Below are 12799 nucleotides of genomic sequence, written 5' to 3'. Positions count from 1 at the left end.
GGAAGGGAAGGGAAGGGAAGGGAAGGGAAGGGAAGGGAAGGGAAGGGAAGGGAAGGGAAGGGAAGGGAAGAGCAGCTGGGAACATGAGGGACTGTATTTAATAATATGTGGCTTATGCTTTACAGGTTTTATGTCATCACCCTGCTGCATTCAAGTTGTATTCCATGTTGACGGGCTTATAAATATTGAAGTAAAAAGATTGAAAGTGCTTCTTCATGTGAATGAGGTAGGATAGGTTTAAAGTTACAGGGAGAGGCCCATCCACCTCGTGTTTGGCAATAATTTGCACAGAATAAGACCTATCACATTTCTTTGTTTGTTTGTTTTCACTTTATTTTATTGCCGTGTCTAGGAGACTGGACATTTTTCGGCACAGACAATCATCCCTGTATAGGCAGATGAAAAAGTGGGAAGCATGTAGCCGTTCTGGGTCAGTTTAGACAATCCATCCAGACCTGGAGACTCTAACATTGTACATCCCTTGGTCATGACAACACCATTTGGTTCAAGGTGCTTTGCTCTCTGAAGTGAATCTATCAAGTGCTAGTAGCATATAGCACTAAGCATGAGCAGGAAAGCTGAAGCAGCACAATCCTACAAGACCTATCTCCTTCCTTACATGATCCTGACTGAAGCACAGTTCTCTCTCCTCCCTCAGCATACTGAAATCCCACCATATCTACCCAAATCAACAGTGTACTTTTCCTGCTGGGAAATACTGGACGTTAAGTTTAGGATAAATCCAACTTATTTGTGCTTCTGGCCTAGTACTTTTCTCCCTGTGGCCCTACATTAACATTTCCTGATGAATCATCATCTTTAGCTAGTGGGAATATTCCTGTGATCTCAGAGTATCTAAGTTCCCTACCTCACCTAAAGTTATTCATGTAGTGACTGTGTCTGACGTCCTAAGATGATTCTTTCTTGTCTAGGCAGATGCCAGCTATTAGACAAGATAATGAAAGAGTAAAACACTTGGTTATTCCTGTAAAAATTATACATCAGATGTCGTGATGTGACCTCCTTTGTGTGACTTTCTGAGGGAAGAATACATAAGGTAAATACTCCAGCCCTAAATCAAGCAACTTCACACTGAGGTTTAGAACCTCTGTCCTACGCTCCTCCTCCCCAGACTCTTCTGCTCTTCCAGCTTCTCTGGATGCTGGGAGCAGAGCTGATGTTGTGGGGAAGCTCCTGAGCCCTGCTGTGCTGCCTTTGATCAGTGCTGCACTCAGCACGCTGCAAGTCCATCTGCACATCATGCACTTGAGAGGAGCTGCTCTCCCTGTGCCCCTCCTGTTGGGTAGGGATCAGCTGACATGAGTCACAGATGGCTTTGGTTTATCAAAGTCTGAAAGTCACAGATTATGGCAAGCCTATAAAGAAAATGAAACCTGAATGAGATCCTTAACCAAGGCAGAAGTGAAAAGTGGTCTTTAGAAACCCAGTTAGAACCGGAGCACAGGAGATGCAAGTTCACCCTGCAATTTGGCTGCAGACTTCCTGATTGCTTTAAGGTGGGAAATGTAAACTTCAGGCTTGCTCAGTCCTGCAGGAAAGAACAGGGTTTTACACAGAAATCCACCTTTAGAGACAACATCATGGGTTCAGAACTTAGTCAACATCAGGAGGTTTAGCAGGCAGGTGTGACATCTTCCCTCTGTTACACATGTTTAACACCCTATGTGGACATTCTTATTCCAGAGGCAGATTGCTTCTTCAGGATTTTATCAGCGTATTTTTCAACTCAAATATCAATATTGTTTGGTGTCTGGAAAATTTTGTCACTTTTTTTTGTGGGGAGAGTAACATGCAACAATTCATTCTTGTATGTTTAGTTTCAGTCTGTGAGCTGTTAAAAAGTAGAGATTGCCTCTGCTTGTGTTTCATGCTAAATTTGGCCACTGTAACTCTGGTATTGGGAGGATTTTTCATCTAGCAAGAACATTACAGATGAAATGGAGCATGGAGCCCACATGAAGAGATCTCCATCCACAGGCCTAGCTTAGGTCTTTGACATGGAATTCCCCAAGCATTGCCCAAATGAGAACCAGCCCACATTTTGATAAGAATGGTAGCAAAGTTGGTGGTGCAGATGATGTTTGGCAGAATTTGTTCTTGTCACTACAACATAGCTGCACTTGTCCTGCTCACAGCAGAAATAAGAGCTGCCTTCAGCATCCACAAGCTGGTTGGTCCTGGTCCAACAGACTGAGGATAGATGAAAGAAATCTGTTTGTGTTCCTCCTTATGTTACCCTTTGAAAATTACTCTGTTTCCCTCTGGCCTTAATTCAGCTGTAAAATGAGATAATATTTACTGGTCTGTCTAGAACATGTGAGATTTGCAAAGGAGAAGAACATTTATAACTTACATATATTTATTTTATTTTACCAAGTACACAACAGTAAGGATAAAAGATAAAAGGTTCTGAGGCAGCAGACACACAGTTCTTGCATCAGTAAAACAAGTCTAAGTAGCACAGTAATTTGCTCAGTACTCTTTCATTGTAATGAGCTTTTCTATCAAGAGGATGTCTGGTGTTGTTTCAACCATTTTCTTCGAATTGGTATTGCCATTTTCTAAACTGCCCACCTGGAATAATGTCTGCAGCAGGCTAAAGTACTACTGCCAGCTAAAAGGGCTGGCTTCTGTGATCAGCAAACACAAGTCTCCTGTCTAGGAGGAAGCTAGATCTCTCCCTTTGTATTTGAATCATTTTACAATGGGGTGCGATTAGCTGCTGTTCCTGCTGTATGCAAAGATCTCTCTGTCTTCCACTTCCTCAAAAGCAAGCAAAATCATTACACCCCAAAAGAGCTGTAGGAACTGTGATTCACTTCATGCAATATCCCCATCAGCTAGTTATGCAGCACTGTCAACATCCAGCTATTAAATAACTGAATATCAAAAACTAAGCAGACTGGCTTAAAATTGGATATAAGACCATGTAGATGCAGTTACCTTCCTGTATTTTATGCATAAGCATAAGCAAGTTGCAGTTGCACTGCACACAGGTTAGGTTTTTATTTCATATTTTTACATCCAGAGGTTTAGTTGACCAGAGAAGAAAGCTGAGAGTGTTGTGCTTTCACTTGACTCCGAGACTTGGCACCTTAAGTGGCTTCTGCTGGTGTTTATTGAAAATAGCTACCTGTTCATGGTGGGCAAAGTGTTTGAGAGAAAAATAAGGAAACAAATCACATTTATAACAAAATCAGTGGGGTAATCATGTGATAGCATAATGTTCATGTTATACAATTACTACTAAATGAGCATGGCATTACTTTCTAATCTAGCTGATGTCCAAGAATTTTACAATGTAACCACTATGTTTGGAAAGGAGGTGCTATCATAATTGCCTGGGTAACAGCAGTGTCCCACTAACAGCATGTATTATTTTTGAATTCTAAAAATCCCTGCAGCTTAGAACTTATTGTTGGAGATTGTAGGAAATTAATTTTGAAGAGAATGAATATAGCAAACAAGAATGTAAAGAAAAACTGCAAGATTTCTAAGAATTGCATCAGGTTCCAACATGGCAACTTTGTACATGAGAGAACAGAACAGTAGATGCTGTTTTTATTTATTCAAGAAAAATGCCATGCTTTGATCTCTCAGTCATGGGTTTAACACTTTAAGTCCTTTATCTGATTGCTACTGCTGGGGAGTGGGAAATGTTACCCATGAGTTGGGTGTAAAGCAAAGTTGAATAAATCCCCAGCTCAAGAAAAAAAGAAGTGTATTCAGTGCTAACTTCCCAGATATCCCCAGCCAAGTTCAATTACTTTCTGCTTGCATTGTATGGGTTTTTCCGAGCTGGAGCTGTCTTTTTATGAAGTGGTTATCACTGGTAGTGGTTTCTACAGCTACTCTAACAGCTACAGAAATAGCACAAGATGAAACTAAGAATATCCATTCTGTTACCCTGAGTTGAAATTGCATTTATTTAAAGCACAGGAAGCAACAAGTTGTATGACATGAAACTGTTGTAAAAAACATCAGTCAAGTAACACCAACAATGCACAAGAAAGTACACAGTAAATTTAATACTGCAATGAGTTTTAAATTTTGACCCATTACACAAATCACCCAGTTTTTCCATCTGCACTAGGTAGCTGATCCAGTACGTATTGCTCGTGAGGATCCAGAACGATCTGATTGCTGGTCACATACAGACTTGCATAGATTTGGCACTTCATTGGCTTCCAGGCAGCTGCTATTTCACAAGTTTTACTCAAATTAGAAGAAATATCTTTGGGATTCACTAAAATGTTCATAAGAGACCAGATATGTTATTGATTTGTAGCAAGTTTGTTGCAAGAAACTAGACTGCAAAATCCCTGATTGTCCCCTGGGAGGAAGCTGCAGTGATGGAAAACAGATACATTCTCCCCTTCACTAAAGGACCTACAGAGGACAGAGGTGACATCATCTGGGAAGTACACACTGTTAAATGAACAGATGTGAAGTAAAACCACTATCAAAACACTACAAGCTGTGCTCATAATGGGAATTCTGTGGACAAGAATATATATATATTTATATTTTTATATATATATATATATATATATGTACGTATGTATGTCAGTATAGTCTCAGCAACAGACCACTTACCTTTCCTTTTAAAACTGCATTGATGAGTGAAAGCTGTCTATTCTTGACCAGATATCTGAGGATATCTTTTTTCCCTTAGTACTTTACTCCCTTGGCATAAGAGCTGTCACTGAAAGGTATTTCCTTCATTTTGGAAGGCAAAGGTGAGAATGCCACAAAACTAATTCCTGTGACGCAATGTGCATTCTTTGGCACTGGCTAATTATAGCACAGAAGAACTACCAGCTTCCCTGCCGAGGACAGAGTAGATGATCCCTGCTGTAGGGCTGCACTCTGCTCTTGGGTTCTAGCTGTGTCACAAGTGACACTGCAGTGAAAGGGCAGTTTGTCATCCCTTCTCAGACAGCTGTGCAACAACAGCGCTGAGGAGATTTCCCCTTTTCAAGGTTAGCCAGGTCTGGCACTGACAGTAACCCATACTCATTCTCTGTCATCTCACAAGAGTAAAGAGGAGCAAAAGAAAAACCTCAGCCCCCAAACACCATGCCTCTTAGTATAGACAAGTGTATGTCCAACAGATGGAGATGAAAGCCAGGAAAAAGTGGCTATCTTGATTCCAAGGCAATGACATGGAATAGTATTACAGCTGGTAAATAAGATTAATACAGCCTCACTTATGCCTATCTTACTAATGCTTTTTCTTTTCTATTTTTTTTTTCAAGACATTCCCCATCTTCTGGACCGTAATTCAGTTATAGCACAGTGCACTTCTAGATCTAAACAGCTGGCTATGCCCTAGACCTTTTAGTTACTTCATTTAAAGATATTGCCAGAAATTTATATAAATTCTGTACTCCAGCCCAGTGCACAGAGCTATATGGTCTGTAAATATTTTTTTAATAAGATGCTTTCTCTGCTGATTCAAAGGGGAAAAAAGTAACTAACACAAAATGTAGGATATAAACATATCACCCCCAAATTTACAGAACTCACTTTAAAGGAAATGTAATCCTAACGGCTGTGAAAGGTACATGATAATTGAGAGGCATTAATGTTGAACAACATGCTAGGAGAGTGCTTTTGGAGACTAGGAAAAGATCCCTTTATTTTAGAACAGAAAGTCTTTTATTGAAAGCTTATGTTGTGATAATGTCTATAGTTAATTTATTAAAACACTTAGAAGGTTTTAAACTGTTTTCCCAAGAGAAATTAAATTAATTTTGTTTAGGTATTTTTTTTTTTACTTTTGTGTGAGTTACTTTGACAGTTTAATGGACAGAAATGTTTTGATTATTCAGGAAACAAGTATAGTAGAAACCACTGATGCACATAGTCCCTCAAATTGCCTGTCCAACACGATTTGATACTGTCAAATATCCTGAATGATGAATGCGTAAGGGTATAATTTAGTCTCCAAGTACCCGAGTCCTCCATTTCTATTGTAGCAGTGCTTTTCTTATATGGGAGCTAAATGGAGATCATAAAATCATTTAAGATAAACCACCAAGTACTCAGGAAGGAAATTATCTTTTCTGCTGTTATTTTGAATTTAAATCGCTATGACTGAGAAAATTAGTATCTTGGATTCTACTACCAACTCCTTAAGAGGGTATTTTGCAGGGGGTATATTTTTTTTATAAGATGATATCCCATTTTCCAAAGCAAAAGAAACCAAAACATTTGCAGTCCTCATTATCTTTATAAAAACATTCACATTTATTGCTTGGAAAAGTGACAAATCCATGTAGTATTTCTTGAAAAACTGAAAAGCCTGCTTGACCTTGAAGAATAGAAGTCAGCAGGAGTACAGAAGCCAGGTAGCCTTTGCTTTATGATTTGCAAAATTTTCAGCAATTTTTCACCAATACCTGGCCATATTTCATTACTATCATGTCTGCCACAACCCACTTTCTCAGAAATACTGCCCTGGTCCGTCCTCCTAACCATAATGATGAAATAACAGGCTAATTTCAGTATTGGTGACTTAGAGTAAGCAACAATTTTTGCCAAATTACAATAAGACAGCAAAAAAGAATAATATGCCGTCCTTCTAAGAGATATATTTGGCTGTAATTACCCGGGTATTTGAGGTCTAAGTAAGCTCTTGGATACCTTGTGGTTAACTGGAACATACCAAAGAAAAGATCAGGCAAATCTTTAAAGATGAGATTGCTCAAAAGGACAGAAAGTAAAATGACTCCTCATTCCAATGATAGTTGGCTAGTTAAATCCCTTGTCTAAATAAACAGCATATATTCCTGACAGTTCAAAGACAAAACCAAACAAACAAAAAAACAAACAAAAAACCTGAAGTATTTCTGTGGACTTTCTTATTTTCTTAAATCATTAAATTAAGTCAATACACCATCAAGCAATTAAAACACAGCACTCTACAAGACACTGTAATAATTTCCCCAGAGAAACATAGCATTTTTCTGTATAAAATACAATGGGGGGAGGGAAAAAAAGAGAGAGAAAGAATGTTCAGGAAAAAAAACCCTCTAAATGAAGAGTGACAACAAGTCAACCTGCTGCCTCTGCTGAAGTGTAGTGTTTATTTAGCTACAAATATGTGAACAATTCACTAGCAGGATGGCCTCAGAAGGAGGCATGGTCAGGAGAGGTAGTTTGCTGCAGGCCATTTGTGACATCAATGGTACTAGGGCTTCTAGTTCAGGGAGGGTCTCTGCCTCAGGTCTTCTGGAAACACTGGCTGATCTCTGCAGTGAAACCTATTGAGATAAAAGGCAGTTTCTACTTCAGTGTATGAAGTACACCATCAGTGTCCTGATTAGCTCAGGCTAACTCATTCCCGGTACCTCTAGTCAAACAATGAAAACTGTACTTTGCATGTAGCTGGGCAGGTGAATGGAAGCCTGCGCTTCAACCAACACAGCCTGCTGTGACCCCTGAACAGCCGTGCCCGTACTGGGGAGCCTGTGAAACACCTTAACTGGCCTGTTTGAGTAATTACCTTTAAGCATTTTATCTGAACTAGCAACTTTTAACGCCTATTAGGTACACTGCTCAAATCCTTTCTTAAACCCAAACACTTCTCAAAGGTTGTGGTTTGCTTAGAACATTTGCATCCTGGAACAAGCACTGGAGTGGCAACCGAATGAGGATGGTCCAAATCTGACTAGTAATCAATTACATCAAAGTAATAAAAATAGACATATCTTGAAAGCGCTCCAGAGAATCCTTTGATGCCTCCTTTAGTAAACACAATAGCTCGAATTACCTACTGCTGAAAACTGCTGTTAAGAGCTTGGTCATTTTCAGTAACAGTGTAACCCATACAGACAGCTTGCAGTCTGAAGGCAGCTTGAGGGGACAAAAAACAGGTATAACAAGGAAAAGCAACCACCTCCAAAGGGATAGGGTAAAGTAGGTCACCATTAAACACCTTTTTGACAAGGTCTCCAACCAATGTATCCTAGCCTCCCGAAATTGATAAAACTCCTGAGTTGCTCCAGAGAGGGGTTTTGCCTGCTGAATTCAGCCTGTGTTACTTTATTTTAGCAGCAGTGGATAATTGCTTAGCCCTTCACACCCCTCCTATTTTGCCACGTATGTTTATATTATCTATGTTTATTCAGGCATGTAAAGAATTCACACAAAAGAAGGAAACAGAGGTAGTTAGTAACTGCACGACAACAAAAAATTTCAGTTTTCAAATTTGGCATCATAATTACACCACGCACATGCTCATCTGACTTTCATGCTTCAATATCCACAGAGCTGAATCAGCACAGAAAATGAACATTCTTGTTGACAAAAACTGCTGGTGACTTGACAGGGATATATTTTTCATCTAGATCAAATGGTAGTTTTGCTGGGAAAAAAAAAAAAAAAGGGATACTCTGTATGCATACTAATAAATAACCTGTAGTGATTTTCAGAGATTCTCTTGCTTAGGTCTGTGAAAAAAGCATAAATTTTATGTTGTCATATGTTTATTCTTGTAAAATAGCCCTTATTTTCTGGAAGGATTTCAAGAGAAGAGAAAATTTTTTACACAAAATCCTGAAGAGCAGAAGATTTTGTGGGGGACTTCAATCTATTTATCTTGTTGTAAGTTACTGAAGTGTTCCATGCTCTTGCGAATCCCACATGACTGTGCAAACCATGAAAACTTAGCATATCATTATTCAACAAAGCACTCCAGGTTTTCACTGGGAGTCCTATGTAGACTTAAACACTAGGCTTTCCAACTCCCTACACAAAGTTGCAACAACTTGGATTGATGTAGGGACGCAGCATTTTGCTCCATGAGACGAAAAGCATTTCTAATTAAAAGGAAATATGGATTAGCTTGGGAATTGTTTCAGTGAAAATGTCAGAGAATCTGTTGAAGAAACAATGGGAGATGAAGAACTGGCCAAGTTGGAATATCAAGAAAGTTACCTATCATCTGGTATTTCTTAAAAACTAACTGCTGCCTAACACACTGACTTTGGCCTTCACTTCAAATGTGAAAGGGGGTTGCCTACCTCTTTTTCCTAACAGAAGGAGACATAATGGTCACAGATGCAACAGGCAGGAAACTAAGCATGCACTGACAAGTCTGTAACTGTGACCTAGTCATCCTCAGGGAAGGGGAGAAGTCCCCAGCTACACAGAAAGGCCTGCTGATCTTTGGAATTTGAAACAGATCAAGTGGAACCCAATGGCATCCCCAAACCTGTTTTTTCCACTGTCTTGGAATGGTGCTTGGCAAATTCACCCTTTTTTTTTGTTGTCCTGTTGAAAAAAAAAGGCCAATGGAACAATCTTATTTTATCAGCTTTCTCCTGTGATCTTATTCTTTGTGGTATCCACTGAATCAAAAGGGTCCTCAATAAGGTGAGTTTTGCTCAGATTAAAGAAGGATTTGGCTGCAAGCTTGATTTACAGTAATTAAAGGAAAAACAAGTTGGACAGGATGCTGAAGAGAAAATTGAGGCCTGGTAATACATGCAAACAGGGAGAAGCTGTTGTTGTTGTTGTTCATCTTTGCACTTTGTTTTCCAGCAGCACGAGCTGAAGCGTTTCAAACAGGAACTAAAAGTAATCTATTGGATGGATGAGATGGGTATCTTGCTTTTGTTAAAGTAATTTTTTTTTCTCTCCTAAAATGGAAAATCTTTTTGGAAAACATTGACATCTTGTTTCCCCCTTTCCTCTCAGATATATGAAACATCCTGTATGGAATGCTGCTTGATGTCCAGGATGCTTGGTTGCTCCACCTGTTTTGAAGGCAGGTAGAATAGCATGCTCCAAACATAAAACTGGCTGGTCTCGGGCAAGCGGAAGTTAAAACAGCACTGCTGTACAAGTAACCTACGTTAACCTTTAAAATAAAAGGCTGGGCTGCTTTTCCCTCAAGTCCCCGAGGGGCAGTGCTGTAACAGCCAAACAAGGCAACAACCTCCATTCATGGCTGGACCATCCGTTCCTCTGTTGGACCACCAGGAAGCAGCTGAAAGGGACTGCTGAATCCAGCCCTTGGAAGCTGTTGATCACTTGGCCACACAGGGCTCTGGAACACCATACTTGAAAAAACAAAATTTAAAGACAGGGTTCAAGAGAGCTGGTTTGCTCTCAGTATTTGTGTGCAAACTATTTATTACCAGGCCACATCTACTGAGCTATTTTGCATAATAAACCTCTAAAGGTCTAACCTGACTCCACTGCTGTGGAGGATTAGACATGGTAATATCTCTCTACAGCCACTTCAGAGGATTAGCTTCAAAAATCAAATTAAAATGAAGCAAACACAAATAGTTCCACAATAAGTTGCAACACCCTTATTCACTAACCATGATCTGCACCTCTTGCATTTTATATTACCGTATGAGGAATCTATGCAAAAGAATATACATGCTGTGTGTGGTAAAACTGAAAAACTCGGCATGGGCACATCAGCATATTCAGGTTTTGAGGCCTTTCTTGCCCAAACATTCCTAGTGAAGTAAGAAAATGATTTGGTTTTATTTATTTCCAAATACTGAGGAGAAAATACATGATTTTTACGTCACAATTTGAGGAAAAGGAGGTGAGAATGGAATGTATAATGTTCTTCAAGCAGAACTGTGTGCTGTGACTTGCAGAACTGGTCACAGAACTGTGACTGCATGTCTTGTTTTTCGTTCCTACACAAGCCATAATTTTTTATTGTTTTTCTCAAAGGTCAGTATTTAAATGTTTAAACACAGGCAGATTTGTTTTTTTAAAAATGACCAGCACAGTGCAATGAAGTGTTTGCCTAAACAAGTATAGCAAACTAAAATTTGCAAATCTGTTTCTGAGCAATGGCTATAAACAAGAGCTATCCAATAAATTTTAAATTCTCTTTGGGGTCAAATGCTAATAGACATATTGAATTTAATACGTTACAAAACTTGATTTACCAGATTAACAATTCCAGTTGTCTTAAATTAGCAGGGCAAATTACACACTGTCAACAGTATGTTTGTGCTGTTCTTAATTTCTTTCATTATACAGAAAATGTGAATCACAAGACTGATCAAAAATGTTAATATAAAGTCATATTAGAGGTCATTAATCTCAAATAATAATTACAAAATGTAGAATTGGAATACTGCCAAGTATGTAAATCTCCTGAGATGACAAACCATAATGAAGCTCAGAAAGTTTGTGAGCAATTTACAAGGCAGAGGATCATGCCTGTGGTACAAAGATAGACACGCTGGTGATTTGGAGCAGTTTAATAGCATCCGTAATCCAAAGCTGGAACAGCAAGGTGTTCTTCAGCAATATTCTTGACTGAGATGATAAGAATGAAAATCAAATAGTTTGTAATTACACTTCCTGAACATGCTGTTCAGTACAATTAAAAGACTAAGCAGAAAATGAAGCCTACATAAGGAAGTTGCTAGGATTGGCTTAGGAGATCATAATAAGATAACTGGACTTTACAAGTACAAGGCATTGTTTACTCTTTCGCTTGTAAATATCAGTATTAAAAAACCATGGCAGTCCTGCTACTGCGCTATTTTTAAAAGTAATAAAAAACCCCCACTGCTCTCCTAGTTCACTGCTGCCTATTGTCAAGCTTCATACTGAAAATGTTGTTACACAGTAAGCTTTTCTGAATATTCTGCCTTCTCCAGACCAAGAATAATTAGTATCCTAGACAGCAAGACAACTAACACTACAGCACTGTAATGAATACAAACTGAGTCCAGTGCAGTTATGTGAACATCCCCCCCGGACAGCAAATGCCATGTTTGTCACTCTTATACGTCCCATCATTACAGAAGGGCTGTAAGTCAGGCAATCTCTTCTTGTTTCACAGAAATGAGTCCTTCCCCGTGTAGAGAACTATGTATAAACCTGCACAATTTATTACTGTGAGAAAAAGAAAAAACACCTGGCTGAGAGTGATCTGTTGGCCCATAATGCACAAAACAAAAACCCTCCAAGGAGCTGGAAATGCCACAGATGCTATCACTGTAAATAAAATTATTCCTCATTCTCTAGAAGTACCTAAATTTTGTTGTGAGGTGGGGATCAGTCTCTTCTAGACTGCCTGCTGTGAGGCGACTGGAGGAAATGGCGTTAAGGTGAGACAGGGTAGCTTCAAATTAGATATTAGAATAATTTTTTTCAATGTTTAGTTGGTCAAGCATTGCAGTAGGTTGCCCGGGAATGTGGTAGAGTCACCATTCCTGGAGATGCCGAAGAGGTGTCTGTAACTGGCGCTGGGTGATACGGTTTAGGGGCAATGCCAGGTGATAGTTGGACTTTATGATTTTAAAGGTCACTTCCAATTTTGATGATTATATGATTCTCTTTGATGAGTCTGGCCCTTGGACTGACAGTCCACGTCACCGTATCTTCCCTCTGGTGATGTTTTTTCCCCTATACTGAGACACTCGGTTTGGTATCCTCGCGTGTGCCCATACGCCACTAAAGGAAGCGTCCAGGCCCGCTACCCTCAGACCAGGCCCGCGCTCTTCCTGGGCGAGAGCAGCGCTTTAGCTTCGTCATCCGCACGGCGGCGAACGCAGCAAAGCCCATCGCTGCGGGGCTCCCGCCTTGCTCCGTGCCCAGGCGCTCCCGGGACGGCCGTGCCCGTGGGAGCGCCGCTCCTTCCCAGGCGCCGGGCCGGCCGAGCCCCGCTGCAGCCCCAGGGCGCGGGGCGGCCGCTGACCCCTCCGCGGCGCTGACAGACAGCTGACGCGCGGAGGAACACCGCGCCGCCGCGTCAGCGGGCGGGCCTAGATCCGGCCGCTGC

This window comes from Pyrgilauda ruficollis, unplaced genomic scaffold, assembly GCF_017590135.1.
Source record: "Pyrgilauda ruficollis isolate IOZ18807 unplaced genomic scaffold, ASM1759013v1 scaffold65, whole genome shotgun sequence".
NCBI classification, from domain to species: domain Eukaryota; kingdom Metazoa; phylum Chordata; class Aves; order Passeriformes; family Passeridae; genus Pyrgilauda; species Pyrgilauda ruficollis.
This window is presented reverse-complemented; position numbering follows the sequence as displayed.